We start from the raw sequence: 24,909 nt of genomic DNA, 5'->3' as shown, positions 1-24,909 counted from the left end.
CTCCCATGTTCCTCCAGTCCTAGGCCGCTTTTTCAGTTGTTTGTAGGCACAACCTCCTGGTTTACTTGTTTACTTTACTCTTCATGATGTCCAACGAAATAAAACCCGGGGGTGAAGTATTGCCTCATCAGGCCATATCATGGAATTGTCTTTTTAACAACTCTCTCTAATTTTTGTTTGCGGTATAAAGATGGCATTCTGCCCAAAAGTCATTTTACTGCATCTGCCTTAAGAATACTTTTGCAACGTGAAGCTACAAATGAAGTTGGTAACAATTCCTCATTTCTGTTGCTCACTCCATTGTAAAGTTTTATGCATTTTGTAGGGTGCTGAAATTACCCCACAGTAATTGTTTTATCAATGGAGTTGTTTTTTAAGTATAATTTAATCATAATATCTGCTTAAGCTAGTATCAAGCATGCCTTTTTTTTTCAAAGGCTGGAATGAATTTTATAGCCAAGTTATATAAAAACATGGAAAAAAGGCACTAATAATGGAAAGGTTGACACAACATTAATTTTCACATTGCATGTATTTTAGAATTTGGGAAGAAAAAAGACCTTTATAGCTTTGCTAAGGTATTAATTGCAGGAAATTACAGCATATCCTATTAAAGAATTATGTCAGTGGCATATGTAGCCTGTGACACCTTCACATGTTCTCCCTTGTTTTCATGGCAGAAGTATTCTTGCATTTTATTCTTGCAAAAGGAGGCAGTGGGTGAAGTGAATGGGACATTTGATTCTCACCAGACAAGCTATATTAGTCAATTTGAAAAGCTAAGAACAAAACTTAAGTATCATGATTTATTCAAAAAGAGTATGCCCAACATTTTATGCTTCACATACTGTATAGAAAAGCCTTTTCAAAAAAAAAACCAAAAAACCTCCCAGTGAATGCAGTTATCTGCAAGGCTGCCTGAGCTATAGAACATCTCAAAATTCTACCATATATATCCACATTTCAATTCTAGAATTTTAAAATAATGCATTGTATTGTTATTCAGAGAGCTGAGTTATTCTAGAAATCCAGCTTACCCTGGGTAAGAGCAAGCAAGCAAGCCCAAATCATAAATGGATTGCAAGATGGGCTGTAGTTTAAATAGCCTTGCATATAATTATAAAGGAAGATATCCGATGGTATCCCACTGCTGATAGAAGGCTTTTTGATCCAGCTGAGGTTTCTGTCAGTGGAATGAGAGGGTATGCGATGGCGGACCCAGGAGCAGTGAGTCTGCAGTCGTTGGGGTCAAAGCATGGGAAAAAGTAATAAAGACAAAACGAACAGCCTGAGATCAAATAGGCCACAACTTTATTGATTACAGATGTCAGTTGGCTTTGACATAGGCATTGGGTGTGTATCCTGAATCAACCAGCCTGTTTGCTGGCTGATTATTCCTTCAAGGTCACTTTGGGGTCACCTATGATGTACATCAAATCTGTGTGGTCCCTCCAGGATGCCATTTGGGAGAGGGGTTCTATGGTTCACTCACCCTCCTCTGGGCATTTAGACGGAAGCACCCCCAACCCTTTTACCAGGGTATCCTAATTCTTTGGAGTGAGATAGGGCTCCATCCCACCCCCTCTGTCTAGACTAATGATTCAGCCTCAATGCCTTACCTGCCAGCAGGTTGTGACAGTTGCTATGAGTTAGGCAAAACCTCCAGGCCAGCCCAGTTTGTTTCCAGGCAAATTCCTTCCTGCCCCTGATTATGGTGACTGAATAATTCCACAACAAGGTCTTAAGCATGCCCTGCCCACTCAGCTTTGAGTAGGCCCAAGATGTTGTTTAGGGTGGGAGGGTAGGAAGTCCATCCCAACATGTGGGATGTGCAGGCACATCTGGCTTTTATATGTTGGAGGCGGACCTGAGCGAAGCCAGGCAGGGGTAGGCTTCACTCAAGTCAGCCTGAAATTCCGCCCTCAAGCTGGTGCATGATCGGCTAATTTGCCAGCGAGTCCCAACTGCCCTTGTGGCCAATGGAGGGGATTATGTCATTCATCAGCCACATGGGAACCGGAAATCTCCCCCCGCCAACTTACCCATGACCACACCAGACTGCAACACTCGTTTACTTCCAGATGCCAATACATGGACTTTTTTGCTGATTTCCTTTCCCTTATTTCCTTTCCCTTGGTTAAATAGAAGGTCAGTTCTGAAACCTTATTTTGAATTAATCTCTTTCCTGGGATACTATGGCTGCCTATACTACCATATACTAGGTACATTTTATTTTCGTAGTTGCATGGATTATGGTTAGAGCCAATGCATACTATGATTTTAAATAACTGAAGTGTGCTTTGAGTAACATTTTAGTGAAAAATAAGCAGCATAGAAGTATAAAATGAATTAAATGAATATGTTTGGGAGATTTTTAATCTAGATGCCTTGGTTCTGCAGTGGCATTTTTTATTTTTTGGCTTTGCAGTTTCTGCTAAAACCTTTCCTAATTTTTTGTAAACAAGGAAGGTGAGTTTTTGTTAATTTTAAATTTGTCTGTAGTGCTTAGATCCTGTCTCATCACCACTATTTGCCTTGGTTCTGCAGACCTCCTTTCTGAAAAATTAAAACGGTTCAGGAATGGGTGTGAGCCCAACATCTGCAGTGAGGACAGATGCAAAGAATTCATTTCTACAATCTCCTTATCCTCTCTTAGCACACCAGGCACCAAAGGCCTTTTTATTTCCCAGGCTTTTAATCCCTGATGTATTTCCCTCCCCTGCTGTGATTGTTTTTATCACTGCCTTTTGGTGTTTTTATTAGTTACTGTAAACTGCCCTGGAAATTTTGAACCGTAGCACTGTATAGAAGTGTTATATATAGATTTTCAGTGGGAAAATGGCAAAAGGGGTTAATCACCCCTTTCCCATGTCATAGTCCCAATCTGAATTCCACACCCCCATTGTTCTTTGTAAAGAAAAAAGACATGGGGAATCCTGAACTAGGTGTCAAACACATTTTAAGTAATGTCTAGTTTGGTCCTTCATTGATTCCTGTGCACCTTGAGCATATGTCAATTTGACGTGTGCTGCTTCGTAATTCTCTTCAGTTGTATTTTCAGATTAATCTGCTATATGAATCTTAATATGTATCTTATAGAAAATTCTTATTTAATTGTACATTTCATTTCACTGTACACATTTTAAGACATGTTTTATCCTAAAATATTGTTTTTAATGCATCTTGATATAGTTTAGAGTCTTGAGCTGAATTATTTTTTTTGGAAAAGTGCAAAATCCAAAGGTCCAGGTTCATCCAGAAGGAGCAGATGAGGTCACTTTGCATCATAATTCTGAGAAATCAAATTCTCCAAGCATCCCTACTTAAGGCTCTATTCATGGGGTATCAAGGTAGCCAATATATGGTTCCTAGTCCCCGCCCCCAATCATCCTGAGTTCACATTACGCTTCATTAGCGCAAGCAGCAGAAACCCTGTTAACATAAATCTCCTGATTGGCTTTCCCAAGCTCTCTCCTACAGTATTGATTGGACCATGATCGTGATTGGGCAAGTATGCCGTTTGCCCTCCTATGTTTGTGACATCATACTGGGTTCATAGGGAAAGGGTTAACTAATTGTAAAATGACTAACCAATGGGAACCCAGGGGGCAGAGTTAACTGTGTATAAGGTTTAAGCACAGAGGTTTTTTAGTTAGAGTTGTAGAGAAGACAATCTGGAGTTAGAAGAGACAGAGAAGATAAGTCTGTGGGTTGAGCTAGTCTGGTGTGAGAAAGTGAGAGAATTTGTTAAGAGTCAGTCAAACAGTAGAGATAATCAGTCAGAAAGTATTAGGAAGGTATAGGCCGGTAAAGAAACTAAAGTTAAGATACAGACAGGAATATTATCTGAGAAACCATAAACTTGTTAATGTTTGTAAAATAAACTTGGGGTTTTTTTTTGTTCACTTTTAACAACTGACTGGACTCAGTGTTTTACCAGAGAGTAACTGGTTGGTGGCAGTGGGGAAGCGAGCACAGTGGTGGCACAGGGAGCAATAGACGGTTAAACGTCCAGGGACCCTGTGTGATCGCCACAGCAAGGATTATAGCTCAGTGCATGCTTTGCATGAAGAAGGTCCCAGCATTATTCTCCAGCATCTTGTATTTGAAACTTTGAAGAGCCGTCTCTAGTGAGTGTAGACAATACTGAACTAGATGGTCTGATTCTGTATAAGATGGCTTCCTACACAACCTATGTACAAGGGAGATGGACAGCTTCTCAACCACAAATATTTCCCCTATTAATAGGTATGCATCAGGGGAAGTTCTTGTTTGTTTATTTAAACACTTTTCTCTCCTGCCTTTTCCTGTTAATGCTAGTGAAAGGGTGTCTGGATGGAGGTGTTCTAGGCCAAGGCTGCTTGATGGTATCTGAAAGCCATTCATATACCTCAAAGGAGGACTTGTAAGCTGACATACAATGCTGTCAGTCCATCAGCACAATGGACTTCCTCTCACTCAACGGGACTTCCGCTTCTCCCTCCTGCAGCCTTTGGCATAACCACCAAATCTATTCCGGAGGGTAGGAGGAACCTCTGGAGCATAATTGCAGGCTACAATGGGCAGAAGGGTGAGGAGAGAAAGGATAAGCTCCATTGTGTAAGCAGACATTTACTCATGTAGTGTTCAATATCACCCTTAGAAACAAGGTAACTATGTCTGTTATCCTAAATAGAACTCCTGAGCCCTGTTGAACACACAGGGACTTATTTATGACTAATGAGCTAGAGGGTTGTGTAGGGAAACACGAGTGTTCTGGGCATAGCTGTCAATGTTTCCCTTTTTTAAAGGGAAATTCCCTTATTCCAAATAGGATTCCTCGCAAGAAAAAGGAAAAATTGACAGCTATGGTTCTGGGACAAAAAAAAAAGCTTCATTTTCAACCAGTTTTTGAAATACCTTCTTCTTTTGCTTTGATGTTTGTATGTTGCATGATTTTTATTTCCTAATAATAAACCCGCCTTCCTATTTTGCTGCATTCCTGTGCTTATGCCCTGTTTTGTACACTTTGTAACTGACAAATAAGATCGTTTGGTGTGTGTGGTTTTTTAGATGGTAAGTCAAGCACTTCAGGTGTGTAAGATACAGATAAAAAAGAATTAATTTTAAAATACGAGTTATTAAGCACGCATTTGGAGTGTGGCATTCATAGCTACCATTTGTGGGGATTTGTTAATGCTTTTTAGCTGGAAACTGTCTGAGGGGGCAAGTACAGGGTTTCCCACATACCATAGGCACAATAATATTAGTGTTTAATAGTGAAACCATTGCCACATTATTTATTATCTTTTAAAATCCCTCCGCTGGACACCTCTTAGAAAACTGACAGGGAATGTTGCAATGAGAAGAGAAAACACTTTGAAGAAAGGAATGGGTTCATGTGCATATTAACCAGAGCAGATGAAATGATTTATTGGGTTTTATACACAGTCTGTAAAGGGTAAGCATTGCTAACAGAATGAGTGGCAGCCTCGGGGAGCTGAGTAGCCCTGAGGGACCAGCCTTTGTTACTCTGGTCTTGACAGGCATGTGTCTCTGTTAAATGAGGGCTTAATTTCTCTCATATGTGCACCATTTCCGAGCTCAACAAAGGCAGTCAGAACTGGAGCCATTTAAAAGCACCAGCCCAGGAGGAATCATTCCTGAAGAAAGGGAGATGCTAAAGGGCTAATTACTCCCCCCACCCATGGAGGTTATTAACATGGAACTGCCACTTTTGTTCTATGCAAACATGCTTTAAATGAGAGAGAGAGAGAGAGAGAGAGAGAGAGAGAGAGAGAGAGAACACACCACTGTTTTACTTCGCATGAGTGAAGTAAAGCTTTTTAAGGGTTCTCTTGATGCTTTTCTCTCCAGGTCTGGAGTAACATACACAGTCATTCATCAGTAGGCAATGAAGAACTAATATTAATGCGCTTGCACCTTCTCTGCTGTGGGGATAGAATTTAACTTTTCAAACCTATTTGTCAGCACAAATATCATGAGGAATGCTTCATTTATATCTGCTCCAGTGGTTATGCTGAATAACATTCAGGATTGGGGTGCAGGCAGTTGAAGGTGTGTGTGTGTGTGTGTGTGTGTGTGTGTGTGAGAGAGAGAGAGAGAGAGAGAGAGAGAGAGAGAGAGAGAGCATGCACTATACAATGCAGTATATTTTGGCTGCAGTAGAGCTCTTCTAATATTTGTACCAGTTGGGCCATGATTTCATAAAAATGTGCTCTGTAGGTATAGGAAGAAATGAATTAATTTATTTATTGCAAAAGTCAGGATTTGCTCAACTATTCTAGGAGCCATGCCTAGAATGGAGGAAGAAATATCCTTCTCCAGAAGCAATGCAAGTGATAAAAGGAGTTCTGGGTTGCAGCAAAAAAAGGTAGAAGTTTTCTTCTTAACACACTCCCAGTATAGCACTCTTGGCAAATCTAATTGTGTAGGTGAGGGATAAGTTTTTTGCCACTCAGAACGTTTGGTAGGATAATAGCAGATTAAACAAATTTTAATCCCCTTATATTGAAAATTAAGAGATCATTAAACGACTTAAACTTAAGTTTGTGGCTTGCTTAACACTAGCCCACCCCATCCGCCATAACTTCATCAGATTTTGGAAAGTTTCCAAAGATTCAGTCCTTGTGACTTTCCAAGGAGAAGGTGTTCTGCTTGTTGATATTGTTGCATGCCACCCAATCTCTGAGCTATGCAAGATTCCAGGGGTTCCAGGTGCTTAGTTTCCTCAGAATGAGGGAGAGTGGAGAGTCTGGTGTCTTTATGATACAGTATATGGTTTTTAGGGGACGCAGGTGGCGCTGTGGGTTAAAGCCTCAGCGCCTAGGACTTGCCGATCGAAAGGTCGGCGGTTCGAATCCCTGCGGCGGGGTGCGCTCCCGCTGCTCGGTCCCAGCGCCTGCCAACCTAGCAGTTCGAAAGCACCTCCGGGTGCAAGTAGATAAATAGGGACCGCTTACCAGCGGGAAGGTAAACGGCGTTTCCGTGTGCGGCTCTGGCTCGCCAGAGCAGCGATGTCACGCTGGCCACGTGACCCGGAAGTGTCTCCGGACAGCGCTGGCCCCTGGCCTCTTGAGTGAGATGGGCGCACAACCCCAGAGTCTGTCAAGACTGGCCCGTACGGGCAGGGGTACCTTTACCTTTACCTTTATATGGTTTGTTTACACTTGTATAAATACATGTGAAATCAACGTAAGAGCCTCAGCTTACCTTTTGTATTTATAAAAATATGAATTTGGACTAGTATGGCCTTTTCCAGCTTGGTGTCTTCTAAATGTGTCTGGCTGGGGCTGATGGGAGTTGTACTTAATTAGAAACATCTGGAGGACCCAAAGTTGGTGAAGCCTGCTCTAATATCTTAAAACATATAAGAAGCTCCTTTCACATTGAGTTATTTCATTGGTACATATAGCAAAATAACATCATCTGACTAGAAGCAGCTTCCCAAGGCTTCAGGCCCAACTCACAATGCTGTGAATGTTTTGCTGCATACTCTTGCTGAATTACTGCAGTCTGTGGGTCTGTGGGTCTGCAGTCTGTTAAGGGGATAATTTCTGTTAGTGATGGAGATCGTATTGGATCATAACAGGGGCAACAATCTATAAAGCATATGGATTTTAAATGTCTTTTTGAAAAATCCTTCTTTCCTTCTATCAGCAGAGACTTTTGTGCCACATCCAAGAGAATAGTCTCTTCTGTGTGCCACCTTCTTTAGTAGCAGAACGTCCTTTGATTACACAAGTTATGTTTGTTGTTCTCAGGGGAATGTAAATCTGCCCCACTCCTTCATAATCTGTACAAGTTTTGTGCAATGTGTTTATGCTGGTGTTCATCTGAAAATGTTTTGATGAACTGTTGCCACATAGATATCTTCATAGCTGGTTATTCTGAGGACAGTTTTCTTTTTAAAGCCTTGGCACTGGACAAGATAAAGGTTTCATAGTGAAATTTGACAGTAATGACCTTTATTGTTGACTGTTTGGAAAAATGTTTATAGGAGGCTCAATTTCACCATGTTTTCAAGCTTTCATAAGGAACAGATCCTCTTTTAGTGAAAGCTGGGTGAAAAATATCAACCCATCTTACTAGCACAAGCCGAGTTATTGATGTTTTTCAAGAGGAGTGTTCTACATGGGCAAAGCTCATGTACAGCCTACTGTGACTGTAAACACGTATGAGTGGCTTGAGACTGAAATGCACATTTAGCTAGAAAAAGGAAATTATATCAAATTTCTCTTGGAGAACAGAAAGACTGCAAAACTCAGAAATACTTGGAATAATTTTATTCAGCCTACCTTTGACTGTGGGAGAAAGCTTTCCCCAATATTTGCAATGGCATGGTGAAAACAAGCCATTGGTAAACGTTATATCTCAGTTACAAATAAATCAAAAGAATTTCCACAAATGGGACCTTCTTCCTCATCCATAGGTTTAGAATTTAGATGTTGCATATGAATTTGGGGGCAAAATAGCTCCACCAAACAGAAATTTACCTATGACCTATAGTGTAATCTAACAGAGTCACAGTTTTGAGTCTCAGATTCACACAGTAATCCTTAAACTTTCTCTGTATGACAAAGCCCATAATGTTTGATGAAGTACAGATTCCAGAAACATTCAGATAAAGTTACAAAGAGAGATAATGGAGGATGAAATCTTGTTTGGATTTAAGTGAGCTTTGGATAAGGTTAAAGAGTCTCATGTCCTGCAAGGGCATTTGGTGCTGAAACAAGACCCAGGAAAAACGGTTTAACCTGGATTTCTCAAAGACTCTCTGATTAAGCCTCCCTCTGAAGATTTGTTTCCATTCTCTGGAAGAAAACGGACTCCTTACCTTTCTCATCATCTGATTAGGAGACAACTCTCTCCCTTGTAATGGAAGGTCCCACACAGGATTATTTCCTCATACCATAAGAAAGCCTAGATTTTGTTGAGGCATATTGCAAGCTGTATACATTCATTATTTGGACTGTTGCAAATAAAAGTTAAAATAAACAAACAATTCCAGCTAAAATTAATAGGTTAATCTTTGCTACATACTTTATTTTCAGGGGATACAAAAGCTTAATTTTGTAAGTGCAGTATTATTAACTATTCTTGATATGTTGGAGGCGTGGAGAATTACTTCTCTGTAATTCAGAACCCAATGCTTACTCTGGTTTCTACATGTTAAAAAACAAAGCAGAGGATCCTGCACATTACAAATGCTTCCTACTTTCTCACTGGCATTCTAATGAATACCCTTACTTTAGCTCACTTTCCACACTGTGTTGATGTTCACTGTGTGTGTTCATTCCTACATAGATGTGGATTCTATAGGATTGTAGCCTTAGCACTAGAATGTAGTAAAGTATTTGTCACCCTCAGTACAACTCAGCCATGTATAATCTTTTAATAAGTGCAATTTATTATTTAGGTTTTAAAATGTTATTTATTTCACTTTCTTAATGTTTGAGGAGCAGCAGGAAAGGCAGTCATGTTGAAGCTTGTGCATCTCCAGTGAGACATTAGACTTTCATTTGAACAGTAAACCCTCTTGGACCATATCACAGGGGCATGTTCCACCTCAAGCACATGCCTTCAAAATTTCCAGTATGGAAGAAACATTTTCCAGACAAAGGGGATAAGAGTCTGGAAGTCCTGCTGTGGACCAAGTTGTAGCCATGCTTTAAAGATATGCTTTGGATATTATAGGTTTAGTTATGTTGTTCATTTGTAAAAAGCTAGCAAGAAAGACTACTATGGGATATGGGAAACCACTATTCAAAAATAAGAGTTCAGACACAACTTGAGAGTTATTTTGCTCATCTCTTGCTCGTGGGTTTCCAATAGCCTTCTGGTTGACCGCTTTGGAAAGAGAATGCTGGATTAGATGGGCCTTTGGTTTCATCAGGTATAGCTCTGCTCACGTTCTTCTGAGTTAGCTGAATGTTTCTTCCCTCTCCAGAATTATGGAAGAAGTCATACAGAATAGATGAACATTTTTGTCTACTTGTTGCCAACATCACTTAGTTATTTTTAGCTCTCCTAGCATAAACTGCTGCCTTTCCATTGATAGAAAACTGCAACAACTCAAACCACCTTTAAAATTCAGGAAAAATGAGAAGAGGGAAGAAGGAAAGAATGCAGGAACTCGGATGGGGGCAGTGGTGGACCTTGGAGTCTCAAATTTCAGCAGTGCCCTGTGTGATGCCAAAATTCAGCACCCCCTTGCTTCTCACACTCCATTCCTAAATCATAGTTCCGCTGCCTCCGAGGCTCCATGCCCAGTGCGACAGAACCGGTTGCACGCCCCTAAATCTGCCTCTGATGGTGGGGCAGAGAGAACAGGGCAGCTTCAGGAGGGACTAGGTGTGGAAAAATGTACATTTCATTAGTAACCCCTGTTCTTCCCATTTCTCTTGCTGCTTACATTCTCTGACCTTCATCTGGCTCATGGGGCAGGATTTAAGGATTGTAAAAGGATGGTTGAGCATTTTCTGTATAAATTTTGCATATTTGTACCATGTGGGTGCATTGTAATAATAATATAATAATTTATTATTTCTACCCTGCCCATCTGGCTGGGTTTCCCCAGCCACTCTAGGCGGTTTCAACAGAACATTAAAAACAGAATAAAACTTCAAACATTAAGAACTTCCCTAAACAGGGCTGCCTCCTGAAAGTCGGATAGTTGCTTATTTCCTTGATATCTGATGGGAGGGCGTTCCACAGGGCAGGTGCTACTACTGAGAAGGCCTTCTGCCTGGTTCCCTGTAACCTCACTTCTTGCAGTGAGGGAACTGCCAGAAGGCCCTCGGTGCTGGACCTCAGTGTCCGGATTGAATTATGTGGGTGGAGACGCTCCTTCAGGTATACTGGGCCGAGGCCGTTTAGCGCTTTAAAGGTCAGCACCAACACTTCGAATTGTGCTTGGAAACGTAATGGGAGCCAATGTAGGTCTTTCAGGACCAGTGTTATATGGTCTTGACAGCCACTCCCAGTCACCAGTCTAGCTGCCACATTCTGGATTAGTTGTAGTTTCCAGGTCACCTTCAAAGGTAGCCCCACATAGAGTGCGTTGCAGTAGTCCAAGTGGGAGATAACTGGTGCATGCACCCCTGGCGAGACAGTCTGCAGGCAGGTAGGGTCTCAGCCTGCGTACCAGATGGAGCTGGTAGACAGCTGCCCTGGACACAGAATTGATCTGCACCTCCATGGACAGCTGTGAGTCCAAAATGATTCCCAGGCTGCGCACCTGCTCCTTCAGGGGCACAGTTGCCCCATTCAGGACCAGGGAGTCCCCCACACCCACCCGCTCCCTGTCCCCCTAAAACAGTGCTTCTGTCTTGTCAGGAATCAACCTCAATCTTTTAGCCACCATCCACCCTCCAACTGCCTCCAGGCACTCACACAGGACCTTCACCACTTTCACTGGTTCTGATTCAAAAGAGAGGTAGAGCTGGATGTCATCTCCATACTGATGAACACCCAGCCCAAACTCCCATCTCTCCCAGCAGTTTCATGTAGACGTTAAAAAGCATGGGGGAGAGGACGGAATCCTGAGGCACCCCACAAGTGAGAGCCCAGGGGTCTGAACACTCATCCCCCAACACCACTTTCTGGACACAGCCCTGGGTTGCTGTGTGTAAGAGAAACCTGGTGGACAAGCAGCAGCAAGCACAGGCCCATCTGCTTCTTCCAACCAAGTCTCTGTCACACATGCCAGGTCAAGTCCCCCATCCATGATCAAGTCATGGATGGCAGTGGTCTTATTAATCATAGACCTGGCATTGCCCAGCAGCACCTTCAGGTCATGTGGGTCTCCCTTGCTGATTCCAATATCCTTCTGGTCAAGACCAGACCTGGAGGCAGGGATAGTCTTCAAACAACAACTAAACCTGCCTCCTCGGTAATGACGTGGTGAAATGTGTGCATTGGGGATTGTTTTACGCGTGCAGTGTGTGAAAGAAGCACATGTACTCATGGTGCCTGTATAACTCTGATCTGTGGATCTATCTTTAACATGGTTTATCATGGTCATTCTTGGAAATAATTGTGGAACCGGCAGTTCTGTAACAGAACCCTTTGGTTAGGAATAACAAAAGGCAGTTCTTGTGAGTCCAGGAGTTTCTGTCCTTGTCAGCTTTCAGGTTCCTTGCCCAAAGCCTCGAAATGCCAAAGCTGTTAAAAGGAAAAATGGCAGTGCAAACAGATTATTTTTAATTAATGATTTTATCCCCAAAATAAGAAAAATAGACTTTATTTTTGTAGTACAGTCGCCTTCCCTCCACCCCAAAAAACCCACATCCATGTGGGAGAAACCAAGCATAGAAAATTTCAGAGAGAGCAGTTAAATATTGGCAAAAAACGTAAGAATGGTTATAATTTGGCGAAGCTTATATGAAATTTAAAGCAGGGATATTGAAGCATTAGGCAAACTCAATACAAAAGTCTGCCTGTAATTTAAATTGTGGGGTACAGAGAGATAGACGTGATTTAAATGCGCTCAAGACATTGTGTTTATATGAATATATGTTCTTTTGTTTTTAATGAGATGTGCTACATTTTTACTAGGAAAGTGAGAAAGAAGCACAAAATGATAATGGAGGCTTGCAAGTGAAATATAGTAAGGCACATGCTTTTTAAATTGATTCCCTCCCCTCCTTATTATCCTTTTAATATGTGACAAAATCCAATTTACAATAGCAAAAAGTCCTTTCAACACTTTGGTTCTTCCGGATACTACAAGTTCCTGGGTGGTATAACTATACTGTACATTATGTCATGTTTTATTGCTTCCAAGCACTCGCACGCATTGCGTAAACTATGCCCAGCTGCACAGTATCAAATCATACTTTTTATCAATGATAGCTTATGACAATGCAAACCACTAGAGAGTAAGTGTGTGTGTGTGTGTGTGTGTGTGTGTGTGTGTTTAAAGCATTTTTATAATGTGCTTCAATTCAAATTTTTCAGGGTTGTTTACATATATAATTGTCTATTGGCATATATATGTCAATGCTTATACATGTAAAACTGATGAAAATAGCGGGCCTCAGTGGCAAGGTTTTAAACATTAGCAAAACTGTTCTTTTAATTCTTAGATTTCCCCACAGATTAATGTTTATTTAAATTTTAAACTTTAGAATATTTTTTTGAATTATACAAAGACCTTTGTTTATAGACTATTTAAAATCCAGTGAAAAGAACTTTAAGATAAATTGCAAATTAGGCACCTTACATTTAGTCAGATGCTTCCCATGGACTGAGGTGTTGCAAAACTGCATGGACATCAGTTGATGGTTTGCATCAGTAAATTGATCATCACTGAAGACAGGAGTCTCATATTTGCCCAGATGAACCTCATACACAAAAGTTTTTCAGTTCACACATTCACTGTCAGTCATCAACTGTCAAGTAATAGGTACTGTTCTCAATGAAGAACATGTTCCTGTCACAATAATTAATTTGCAAGCACACCAAAAGGTCTGAAGGGTGTGGCAGCATGTGCAGAAATTCCATGGTAACTAGGTGACATACTAGCTGTGAGTCCTGGAAGAGTCCTGCTCTCTGCCTCTCAGGCCTTTTTCTACCTGGCTTGGGATAGCTGGGCGCTAACTGACTCCAGCTACAAAAGCTGAGGCTGCTGAACAGACTCTTGGGCAGCTGTGTTGTTGGGGCAGAGGATTGTTGTTGTTGTTATTGCTGTTGTTTTTGTTTTTTTGTATCTTTATTTTAGATCTTGTGATTTATGTGGAAATTCTTCAGTTTGGTTATACATTGTTTTTGACTATTTTTATTATGTTGCAGTTTTGTAGTTTTTATGTTGTAAGCTGCCTTGGCCATGGTTTCAACCATGGATAGGTGGCATACAAATAAAATTATGTATGTATATATGTATGTATGCGAGGAGATTTATGGTGGCAGAGAAGGGGACTTGTTAGCCATTTGTTAGCCATTGCTAGACTTGTTAGCCATTTGAAATCGATAATTTCCACCTGTGTTATTGATTTGAGGGTCTGTTGTGGTTTTATCTTCATTTCACAGTGGCCTTGGGGAGAGCTTTGAGGCACAGTGGAAATATGACTTGTTCAAGAGTGTGTCTTAAAATGCATATATTTGTATATTTATGCCATCAAAAATCTAAGTGTTGTTTCTGTTTTAGGTTAATATTACTTACTAGGTGTGTCTTTGCACTGAACACATGCTGCAAAGCATTACAGAAATAATTACTAATTATTTCCTTTTAAGGAACATGTGAGTAAGGCTGAGAGGATTTCTTTCTAAAACCACTCACTAAAAGTCTTTGAAAATTCTATGGCTGTTTATTCACACATAGGAAATAGCTAGTTGCCTTATACTCTGAAAGCTTCTTTCAACAGACAACTCCAAAGCCTGAAAGCAGGGGTGATGTTTTGCTATGCCTTTTTCTCCAACTAATTTCTTGAATAAGCAGAATAATTATTGCCAGTCGTGTTTCTAAATAGGCATAGTTGTCCCTTGTCTCCTTTGCATTTCATTGTGATTTGTGTAATATAAATGATAATATCCCAAATCTAAAGAAAGTTACACTGAAGTTCCATTGAAATGAGTAGGACACGGATTAGTCACAACTAACTTGCTCTGTTGATTTCTGTAGAACTATGGCATAAATAAGTTTCTCTGGGCTTGTGGTGGTATTTATCTTTGGTTCTTTAAGTCTTGCAGAGCTATTTCCCTTTAAAAGCATTAAATTTACTTAGGGGGTGTCTTATAACATAGAATCGTAGAATTTAGAGTTGGGTCATTTAGTCCAGCCCCCTGCAATGCATAAATCTCAACAAAAGCATCCATGGCAGCCAACCTCTGCTTAAGTACCTCCAAGGAAGAAGAGTCCACCAGAGCTTCTTTCTTGTAGCTTGATTCCATTGGTACGGATCCTACCATCCAGAACTTGCTCCATCTTCCATGTGACAGCCCTTTAGATATTTGAAGAGGACTCTGTCTCCTCTTTACCAGGCCAGACATACCCAGTTTCCCCAACCGTTCCTCATAAGGCTTGGTTTCCAGACCCTTGATCACTTTGGTCATTCCGCTGCATACATTCCAGCTTGAAAAGTCACTTGAAAAGGAAAGCCTGCCACCAGAAAATTGATGGAAATTATAGCAGCTAATTGCTACAGGTTCTATTTAGCTTAACAGAAGACCTTAGGATCAGCAGTACATTACTTTGTAATGCGAGCATAGACTGGGAAGTATTTTAGTGTTTTGTTGGAAGCCACCCAGAGTGGCTGGGGAAACCCAGCCAGATGGGTGGGGTATAAATAATAAATTATTATTATTATTATTATTATTATTATTATTCTTACATTTCGAACAAATGCAAGTTTGCATCAGCTTTTCATGGTTTATTGATTACTGTCTAACTTCCTAGATTACTAACTAGACGGGACAGTCTTCTAAATATTCTGATCAACCTATTTGGCCTAGTAAAAGGTAAAGGTAAAGGGACCCCTGACCATTAGGTCCAGTCGTGGACAACTCTGCGGTTGCGGTGCTCATCTCGCTTTATTGGCCGAGGGAGCCGGCGTACAGCTTCCGGATCATGTGGCCAGCATGACTAAGCCGCTTCTAGCGAACCAGAGCAGCGCACGGAAACTCCGTTTACCTTCCCGCCAGAGCAGTACCTATTTATCTACTTGCACTTTGATGTCCTTCTGAACTGCTAGGTTGGCAGGAGCTGGGACCAAACAATGGGAGCTTACCCCATCATGGGGATTCGAACCGCTGACCTTCTGATCGGCAAGCCCTAGGCTCTGCCACCTGCGTCCATATTTGGCCTAGTAATGTTATATAATTCTTGCAATTCTAAGAGATCTAACCCTAGCAATTATAACAAATCTAACACCATCATTCATTCATTCATTTCATTTGATTAAAAAAAACAACCCCCCAAAAACCCTCAGAGCTGAATTTTTGCTGCAATGGAATAATTCAAGACAGGGATGCAATGAAAAATATAATCACCTGGTGACTGACAGCAGAGCAGGCTCACTCTCCTGTCGAAGTGGCTCACAGGGAGTGGGCCAGTTCTGGATCTAGCCCTCTGGCTATATCTTAAGTCCACACATTTGCTTTAAAAAGAAATTGACGTGCTATTAGTAAACCCCAATTTAATATTTGAGAAAATGTGCATCTCACAATTGGCTGCATACTCAACCACTAGTGGTTATTGTGGTTCTTTTGATATTGTCAAAGTTATCAAACTTTGTAATCAAACTTGTAATGGAATGGGATAGAACAGACATCTTATTTTTAAACTAAATATAAAGTATCAAAATAGTGACATTTTACTCAAGCTCACAAATCTTGAAAAGCTGTACAGAACTCCCCTCCTGCTCCACACCCCTATTTTCCCCAGAGTTAAAAAAAATTAAACCTCCATTATACAGGTGTTCTAGTCCCCAGAATTCTTTAAAAACTTTTAATTAATAGGAATCAAATATTTGGGTATCGTCTGGTATGTGTGTGTCATAGTACTGAATAAATAGACGTAGCTTGAAAAATCCAAGGCACAATTGAAGCTTAAGGGGAATTTAAACCAAAAAGTCAAGAAATGTTTCTAAAAGTAGTGAAAAGCATAAACAGTATAAAAAGAGCAGATTCCTTTGGCAAATGCTTTTCTGTGTTGACAGGAACTGCATGATATGGCAGCCAAGTTACCCAAAACATATACAGTGGTACCTCAGGTTACATATGCTTTAGGTTACATATGTTTCAGGTTACATACGCTCCGGAACGAATTAAGTACTTAACCCGAGGTACCACTGTAGTTTCTTCTGTTTCAAGCCATTTCAGAAAAGAGGCAATCAAATGTTATCTGGGCTTTAGGCAGCTCCAGGCATTCATGTGCTGCATCTGGTATAAGGAAGAACAACAAGAATGATGCGGATGGGGACAAACTCTTGGTATTGCCAAGAAATTCCTTTTGAGTCTTTTGGGTCCTTTCCTTTTCTGCCCATGGTCTGAGAAGGAGCCAGTAACTGAAAGGTAGGCACTGCATTCCAAGGTATTTAGAAGCTGTAAATGTTCAACTCTCTGCCAGCACTCTAAAGAGTGACCACCAGTGAATGTATGTGCATGTGGGTGGGTATGTGTGTTCTGTGCTTGGAGCCACACCAGTATTATTTGTAAGTGCAAATATTTAACCAAGGGATAAGAAAGGAGGAAATATGTCATTATTTCCATAGAATACTGTACCCTGCTGTGTAGATGTGGCTCAAGTGGGAAGACGGCTGGTCTTCCCTCTCCAAGGACTGTATGAATGTAAGCTTTGTTTAATCGCCAGTTACTTTTCTTAAACGTTATTTTGGAGAAATCTTAGGTGAATTAAAAAGCCCACGAATTGTTCTTCCATGTACTAGTATGTGCACTTCAATAAGTTATAGGAAGTGGAAATTTGCCTGAAGCGTAAGGTTCGCCATTATCATTTTCCTTGGGGGTGCGGAAATTTTGGGATAGTTTTGTGGTTTTTTTAAAGGTCAGGGGAAATGGTCACTTGAATGCCAGTTGATTAACTGAAGACAAGTTAAAAAATGATAGCTTTTTCTCTGTACCATGTAAAGACATTTGGTTAAAGGAAGCTCAGCTGTGACTAATACAGCAAGTGGTCTGAATTATTAGGTGATGAATTTTAAAAGAAGTGTCCAGATGTAAATAGTGAAAGCATCCAAAATATTACTCAGCAGCTGCAAGAACCATAGGAAAAGCTGACATGACAAATTTAGTCATTTCTTAATCGCTTTCGTTAGGCGGTATTGTCAGTTCCAAGAGGCAAATGTTTTTCTTGATTTACACCCGTAATGGAAATGGTTGTGAACGCAAAAAGTCTTCAAAGCCATTTACTTACAAAACACCTTTTAGATCACTGTAGACATTCCTAAGAATAAGAACATTATTGCCATAAGGGAACAGGAGACTTACACTCTTGGACAGTGTGTTTATCAACAGGGCATTTTCCCTGTGCTTAATATAAACCTAGGATTTATACAACTTCTAAAACATATTTAGTATGTATTATTTACTGCTAGATCTAAATTTATTAATTAGATGCCTTTTTGGTTGAGATAAAATTGATTGTTAAAGCAGAAAATAGAAGATGATATGAATCCCATTCTTCTATTGCCTTCAGATAAAAGAAGCAGTGACCCAACTCATTAGCCCTTTGATTTAATATATTGACACTTGGGTACGAATAATTCCATTTAGTGGCTTTTGCTTCCCAGGGATCAATTTAATTAGTTATAAAATGTGACTTCTTGTCAGGAGCCAGAAGAAATGCTGACGTTAAATAAAGTCATACGCAATTTAAACAATAAAGCTATCGATGCCTGGTTAAAAGTTAATGATGCACAAAAAATGGCTTAATAGAGACAACCTCAGCAATGAAAGTGATGGTAGGAAAATTAAGCTAAGTGGATGAATGAGAAATGGTGATGTTGTTGGATTGTTAAAACAAATTCATGCCTAGTTGGATGGCTCAGTGCTTCTTCGATCTGAGAACAGCCCTGAATTTTCTAACTGGTTAGAAACATGTTTGTAAATCTCCTGAAAATGTCTCTCATTTGGATTTGAAGGGGGGGGGGGGAGATATAAAATCCTAGATCACAATCCACAAAAATTTCTTAGGTTTATATGCTTGCACTTAGCTTGGTGCAGAATAAGCAGAAGGATTCTGATTTCAGTGGTTTATATTTTTATTGTTACTCTCTGTGATTCAGCCAAGTTAGATAATGGTGAATGTGTGCTAACAATGTGTACGAAGTTTCTCTTTATCAACAAAAATATCTGCAGTAAGATCTTCTTCTTTGCAGGGCATACAACTTAGTAGCTAAAGATAATGTGGCTGTTCTGGTTAATTATATTGTGCAATGTGCAGCTATTATAAGACTAAATAGGGTAAATTGATTGGTTTATATTTAACAGACATAGTTGTGGCTGTGGTTACACTGAAAGTGGCTTGGTTCACCTGCAGCAGTGGAAATGCAAATTACCAGAGTTCATGATAGATGTCTTGTGACATAAGAAGAACTTGCTGGATCAAACCAGTGACCTATCTTATCCAGCATCCTGTTCTCACAGCAGCCAACCCAGGGTATGCCTACCCAGGAGGCAAAGTGAAGTGACTGCCTCAGATGCCAGGATCCATAGGAGCAGCAGATCCAGATGTCAATCTTTTTTCCTCCCACCCCTTTGTTCTTGGTGCATATCGTTCCCCACCTCTTCCTCCTTGTCAAGGAGCAGGGCGCCATTTTGGCATCTCTCTTAGCCCTTAGCTGTACCCTTCTGTTAGAAGGCAGAGCTACCCAATGTCTCCTGTACAGTGGTACCTCAAGTTAAGTACTTAATTCGTTCTGGAGGTCCGTTCTTAACCTGAAACTGTTCTTAACCTGAAGCACCACTTTAGCTAATGGGGCCTACTGCTGTTGCCGCGCCGCCGGAGCACGATTTCTGTTCTTATCCTGAAGCAAAGTTCTTAAGCTGAAGCACTATTTCTGGGTTAGCGGAGTCTGTAACTGAGGCGTATGTAACCCAAGGTACCACTGTACTCCCATAAATAGTCTGCTGCCCTCAGGTGCACCAAATAACACTATCCCATTGCCAGTTTTGACATAAAGTTCAACTCTCAGTCCAGTGAGCTTCTGTATGTGGAATGTGGTTGAGGTAAAGTGCCCTGTTGTCCTTTGCTTCAGGCAGGATAATGTTTTGGGATGCCCCTGCACAAGGACTGCAGATCCTGTATACTGCATGAGTCCTTCATATTGAAATTTGTATCTGAAAACAGGAAGCAGGCTCAAGCCTCAGAACAGAAGGTAAGAGAAGAAGGGTAGTTACAGCAGAACTTTTACTTGGGCTTTTAGTTGAGCTAAGGTTATCCAGACTCAGTGTCTTGCAGGGAGTGTTGAACTGGCACTGACAGGAATAAAGGCCTTTCTCAAAACGGAGCAGAAGATTGCTGCTATTGAAAGCCTCCCATGTACTCTTTCTGGAGGTTTGTATGCATGGGTATGGCTGCTGTAACTGTCAGAAGCAAGATAGTAACCAGAACAGAAAGGATGCATTTCACCCTTTAAACGTAGCCTAAGGCAATGGCAGCATTAGCTCTTTAGTGGAAGACAATGTTGATTTCAATCTATGTTGAACCCACCCGTCGGCATGCAACATGCAGTCAAAGGTATCTGTTGTACTAGGAGAGCAGGGCAGGCACAGACGGCTATGTGATCATTGATGACTTCTCTTTCTTCCATTATGACAAAAATCAGATCCAACCGTGGGTGACACTGAAAGTCATTGCCCATGAGTCTATTATTTCCATTTTGATGCACAAAGATCCCACTTATTTCTTTTAAAAAGAAATGGTTTAAAGATGCTGAAATATTTGCTCAGGAACAATCCAGGTGCCCCAGGAATATCCCAGTCATGTTGTGTAGATGCACTGCATGATCGGAGGCAGTGATGCTTCTGAATACCAAGTGCTGGACACCACAGGATGGGAGAGTGTACCTTCTCTTGGGTCCTGCTTGTAGGCTTTCCACAGACATCTGGTTGGCCACTGGAGAGACAAGTTGCTAGACTAGGTGGGCCACTGGTGTGATCCACCGAGATATCTATCTATCATCTATCTATCTATCTATTTATCTATCTATCTATCATCTATCTATCTATCTATCTATCTATCTATCTATCTATCTATATCTATCTATCTATCTATCTATCTATCTATCTATCTATCTATCTATCTATCATCTATCTATCTATCTATCTATCTATCTATCTATCATCTATCTATCTATCTATCTATCTATCTATCTATCTATCATCTATCTATCTATCATCTATCTATCTATCTATCTATCTATCTATCTATATCTATCTATCTATCTATCTATCTATCTATCATCATCATCAATCTATCATCTAATATACTGCCTTTCATCCGAAGATCACAGGATGGTTTAAAGTATAAAACCATAAAAAATTGAAAAAAACAATACCCCCCATACAGACAGTTTAAAAGGCCATAGATTGTTTAAATAGCCAAAGACCTAGAAGAAGAGGAATGTTTTTGCCAGGCACCTAAAGATATGTAATGAAAGTCCTAGCTGAGCCTCCCTGGGGGAGAGAATCCCATAAATGGGGAGCCAGCACAGAAAAAGCCCGTTCTCATGTTGCCACACTACAGAACATTCTTCTTATGTCGTGAGACATCTATCATGACTTCTGGTGCTTTGAATTGACTCTGCTGCAGGTGAACCAAGCCACCTCCAGTGCAAATTATAAATTATTACAGCCACAACTATGTCCATATGTACAGCTGATCTCTGGCCTTACCTAGCAGGCTATTCTTACATTCTTATTGAGTGGCTGCTTCCTCCCAGCATTTGCCACTTGAGGTTGTAACTTGAGGTTGTCCCCTATTGGTAGTGCTAGGCCTCCCCAAGTGTGTGCTTATTCCCCACCCCCACCCCCAAGTTGGAGAGAGATAGATAGACAGACTGACCGACTGACTTACAGTACAAACATTTGTTTATTCACATTTTAATCTAGAGAGTTTACCACCATGTCTTTCAGATCTTATTGAAACCTATCATATCCACTTTTCAATCGATCATATGAAGTATTGTTGATGCACTTGCTTATTTACATAAGCACTTTGATCTGAATTGAATATGTAGCACCCTGTTCTGGGTTTCTGAAATAACTTTTAAACTGTCAGTAAAAGCTTAAGATACTTAAGAACAGCAGCAGCCCTGGTGAAAGTTTGTCTTCTCGCAGTCCAACTACATATAAAGCAATATATTTAATTATTTATGTATTTTGTGGGTCCTCAAAATCCTGCTATTGGAATTGTGGGAAGGGCAGGAAGTAAAATAAGATCAGATAGGAGGGGTGATGGGTATTTTGTGCACATGTGTGCTTGAGCACAAGGGGAACCTGAGCAGACCCTCTTGCACATGCCAGAGAGGCATGCAGTAGTACTTAGAAGCTTTGAGATTTGAAAATGAGAGAGTAATGAATTGGGCTTTTCTATGAAGTAGATAATGACCTTTAACAACTGCACACATTCCTACTCTTTGGTAGCTTCTTATACATCCTTGAGAATCTCAAGTGTAGCAGCAGGCAGCTGTTATTACCTGCTAAAAGCATTAACAGCAGCTACAGGAAAATACACAAGGAGATCTGCCTTAGAATAAAATCTCTGTGTCGGAGAGATTTTCAGACTGTGCTGGAATGGTAGGTTGTTCTTTTTTTCTTTTTTTTTAAAAAAGCAACAACATGAGCGTTAGGCAAATTGTTTTGTCTTTGCATTGACTTTACATTGGCTGCCGCCTATAGAGAAGGTGCTGCTGGGAAAAGGGGGGCATTAATACATTTTACTGTGTGCAAGCCAGCCAGTATTTAGAGAGGGGGCCCATGTTTTCTTAGGGCTCAGATGGCAAAGCTAAGCATTCAGCCTACAGCAAAAAAGTGCCTTTTTTGTTTTCTGGCTGGAGAGTTTGACTATTCCCAAAGGGACACAATGAATGGCCCATTTTGTCTGACAGTGTTTCATAGACATAGAATTCTTGTTTTTTCATAATTATTCTTGCCCGTCACTGGGTGTGCACATGACATTTGAGCGTGTTTTAAAGTCTTAACACACTCATGCGCCTGCAATAAAGTTACTCATAACAATCCAGGCTTTCTGCAGACAACAGAGCTGGGTCTGTTGTTTTTGCAAGTCACAGCAGCTGGGAGGCAATTGTGAAGACAACAGCTTAATCTAGCTGGAAAATGCAGAAAAACGTGAATATGCCCTAAATTTGCTTCCAGATTATTGCAAACAATGTAGGATTTTTCCTTTTTGTTTTGGTTTGGGTGGTCTTACTGAAAGAACTTGATTGCCATAAAACACACTACCAAATATATATTTAAACAGTCAACAAGTTGAATTGTTTCCTTTTCTCTGATGTTCCAGAACATTGACATAGTATTACATATTTATGTTTACAAGCTCAGCTACATAGGTGTGCTTGTGTATACACACTGACCTACATATATACATATGTTCCTTAGAAATGATGCTAATGAAATAATAAAATTTTACAAAGATAATTCAGCTTCCTCTTGCCTGAAAGGTGTGTGTCTGTGAGATCACTTTAAGCATCTAAATTAGATTAAATCTATCTATATCCTATCAGGAGTGTGGAAGCCCTAGAGCTAATGTAGCTCTTTGTGTCTTAATTTAGTGAGATATTTTGAAAGAAGTAGTATGCATTCTGATTGCTGAAACAAGGTTATCAGTGCATCATCACACACTTGTGTAAATTGAAATGATATGAATGAGTAGCCTTTGTGAGTGCATTTAAAAAGAAGAAACATAAGAGAGTGTGAATTCATGTAGATTTCATCATGAACAGAAACTATTCTGAAAATGATATCAAAGGGTAATTTAATTAAGATAATGTGGCCTATACATGGGCCAAAACTGCGCTATTCTTACTTGTTGAAAAGGCACCTTCTATTATAGCTCACTGGGTTCTTGTACACCCCAGATTTCCTCTTGTAGTATAACAGGTTTGTATTTATAACAAAGTTGGCAGGTGGAAAGATTTTGGTTGAGTTTATACGGCCCTATTTTCCACATGGTGCTTTCCGTGATCGTGTCAATTTAATAGGTGTATTGTTTGGCACCTTCCATTGTGCAGCTTAAGTTTTTGCACATACTTCAAGCCTGCATGCACAATTTTTTCATAGACTTTAAACCACTACTGGCTCCCCCTTCTCTGTCCCCAAGGGCTTCCCAAATTTACCAAGGCCTGGAAAAGCAAGGGCTGTGACAGTGGTGGGGTCACTCTAGCTGCTCATCAGAGTGCCATTTCCCACCACAGAGAGGACTGGAACGAGAAATCCCAACATCCTTCTGACTGGAATTTTTTGTCAATTTTCTGCCTCCAACTCTACAAGTTCTCCTATTTGATTATTTGAAATAACCCTTAAACATATGGATAGAGAAAACTTCATCTGAAAAACAACTCGTCTGTAATGGCCTCGTGGATGGTAATCTCAGACTCACTCACTCATTACTTGGAAATTATCAGTGCCATAGGATGATATTAGTACAGATAGTGATTTGGATCCTAAGCGAGGGAAGGATGGGACAGGAAACTTTCCTCCACAAAGCTCCTTTTCATTCACTTTTTGGATTCAGGCAAAAGGTCAGAGATAAATATTGCATAGAATTTGTTTAATAAATCAATACTGAAATATAGGGGAAGCCAAAGAGCGGGGAGGGGAGAAATATAAATTGTTCAAATAAGATTTGTGGAAAATTTGTTATAATTTGAAAATTCAATAAAAATTATTTTTTTAAAAAAAGAGAAGAAGAGATAAATATTGCAAAGGTGTAGATATCATGGTTAAATTCCATGAATTAAAGTTCCACTTCTAGTGGTTGATATAAATAATTCTGGGGTGTTTATAGTGATTTATTTTTTAGTTATTTTAAAAATTGATGCCCCATTTAAATGCCTTAAAGTGACCCAAGGTTGCAGGTATTTCTGAAAATTCATTTGATTTGGGTAGGGGTTTTTCCATTTAGTTTTTTAGGCTATTGCACCTATACCTGTAGCTATAGAGAAATCTAAGCTGGTAATTCAACCTAGTAACCTCAAACATTTACCTTCAGCAGGCAAATCCAAGCACCAAATGATGTTTTCTTTCCCTTTCTATGCCAGAAGTTAATATTTATAAAAAATTTAATATCACAATGTGACTTTTGTTGGTTTTTGTTTCATCAGTGTATGTGTATGTTTGGTGAGATTATTTTATGTGTATATGGCAAAACAGTGTTTCTCAAATTGTGAAAGCAAATTTGAATATTGATTTACATGGATGAGCTGATCT

General features: G+C 40.1%; 1 protein-coding gene across 50 annotated transcripts in view; it reads left to right on the top strand.

Annotated features, from left to right (window-relative positions):
- SOX6 (SRY-box transcription factor 6) overlaps nucleotides 1–24,909 on the top strand; it is a 451,086-nt gene that overhangs the window by 317,614 nt on the left and 108,563 nt on the right. The window lies entirely within an intron of this gene.

Source organism: Podarcis gaigeae (genome assembly GCF_964106915.1).
Source record: "Podarcis gaigeae genome assembly, chromosome: 1".
Taxonomy (NCBI): domain Eukaryota; kingdom Metazoa; phylum Chordata; class Lepidosauria; order Squamata; family Lacertidae; genus Podarcis; species Podarcis gaigeae.
The sequence above is the reverse complement of the archived record's forward strand: the minus strand, read 5'-3'. Positions and strand labels throughout refer to the sequence as shown.